General features: G+C 33.6%; 1 protein-coding gene across 2 annotated transcripts in view; it reads left to right on the forward strand.

Moving 5' to 3' along the window:
* The window catches only part of LOC106874288 (uncharacterized), a 32,232-nt gene that overhangs the window by 28,133 nt on the left and 1,952 nt on the right, over positions 1-2,147 (forward strand). The gene's annotated exons all lie outside the window — the stretch shown is intronic.

Consider the following 2,147-nt stretch of genomic DNA (forward strand, 5'->3'; position numbering starts at 1 on the left):
AAAATTTCTTTAGTTTCTGTCTTACAATGTTTTGGCTGGTGTGGAGCTATAATAGAAAACACTTGCCCAAAGTGCTATGCAGTGGGACTGAACCTGCAACCAGTAAGCGCAAAAACTAACCAGTGAACAAGCACAAACACTATACCAAAAGATCTAAAATACACTGTCAGTTCTGATTAGTAACAGTTCTTGCCTGAAGATTGCAATGGCATGAAACTCAAGTTGCCAGACAAATTCTTAGTTTTAATTTCAATAAAAAAAAAACTACACCAAGACTTGTTTCTATCTCTCTGTCATACTCTAACTTCTCAACACCTTCTACAAAGCCATCTTCTTCAGTACTACACCCCTTAAGTTATGTGACCCCTGTACACACTGACATTAGGAAGGGCTCTAAAAACTATACTTAAGCAGACAATAGAGGTTGGCATAGTTCTCTTGTTCATTGTTAAACCATTCAACCCATGCCAACATAAAAACAGATGTTAAATTGTGATGATGATAAGGATGATTTTACATATATATATATATATATATATATATAATATCATCCAGTTAATAACCTTATAATGTGCATTTCAAAGTTCTACAGTTATCAGCTACCATATGCTATCATACAGCAGGAATACTCCTTTTACTGGACATACATGTGGAAATCCATTAGTGTATGCAGAATTCATCTTAAACAATATATAATTCAAGGAAATAGAATGAACAGGCTTTAATCCACATCATAACAATTGTTTCTGTGCATTAGCAACAGGTGTTAGTTGCTGAGTGTTTCATATATTATACATATTATTATATAAGTATTATATAAATATGATCCAGCAATAACTGTGTGCTCAGTATTTATATATATATATATATATATAATATATTGAGCTCACTTCAATGGTTGTGTGGTTAAAGCTATAAATTATGGCAACGAATAAAAATCTGACTCTGTCATTGAGCAAAATAATTAGGTCTGCTTTATCCATTCTTCCTGACTGATATACCCTCCAGCCTTCATCAGGTGTCTTGGGGAAATTTTGAACCTGGGTTCTCATTCCTAAGGTATTTTTTGATGTTATTATTATTATTATTCAGGTCACTGCCTGGAATCGAACTCGGAATCTTGGGGTTAGTAGTCTGCGCTCTTAACCACTACGCCATATGCCTGTGGGCAATTATGGAGTGAATTTTAGCGCTTATAAATCTAATATTTTCCTATCCTTCTGTAATACTGGTTCCCATATACTATTCGTATCTGCACTTGATCTGCTTAGGACACAACAACCTCCTAAGCAGACCGAGTGCAGATATGAATAGCATATGCGAACCGGTATTAAGGAAGGATAGGAAAATATTAGATTTATAAGCCCTAAAATTCACTCCATAATTGCCCATGAGCATATGGCGTAGTGGTTAAGAGCGCAGGCTGCTAACCCCAAAATTTCGAGTTCGATTCCAGGCAGTGATCTGAATAATAATAATAATAATAACATTGAAAAATACCTTAGGAATGAGAACCCAGGTTCAAAATTTCCCCAAGACACCTGATGAAGGCTGGAGGGTATATCAGCCGAAACGTTGTGTTAACAACAAACAAGATGACAAATATCCATCAAATGTAAATAATGAATGAATGAATGAATGTATGTATGTAATCAAACCAAATTTTCATCATTTTGAGCCTCTCAGCCATTTTCCAGTAATTTTGCAAATACACAGACAAACAAATAAATATGAGTGATTACAATACCCTACTTTTGCTTACGCATGCAGGATACTAAATAAGAATTTCATTTGACAGAGTAACCTGAATGTTAAAGGGTTAAACTAGATATTTATAATCATAATGTAATAACATTTTTTCTTGTTATATTTACCATGTTTATTTCTTGTTATTACTGCTTAAGAAATGAATCATTTCTTGTTTTTATGTTTATATGAAACTAAATTTTGTCTTATGTTTTAGTATTGACAATGAGACATTTATGCTGTGATTGTGTTTATGAAATATATTTTATTAATGTAAACACCTATTACATCTTCCTAAACTTATTTATATGTCAGTATTACAGAAAATATTAGCTAAATGCTCTCTCTCACCCTCTCTCTCCCCTCTTTCTCTCTCTCTCACCCTCTCTCTCTCACCCTCT

This window comes from Octopus bimaculoides, chromosome 9 (genome assembly GCF_001194135.2).
Source record: "Octopus bimaculoides isolate UCB-OBI-ISO-001 chromosome 9, ASM119413v2, whole genome shotgun sequence".
NCBI lineage: Eukaryota > Metazoa > Mollusca > Cephalopoda > Octopoda > Octopodidae > Octopus > Octopus bimaculoides.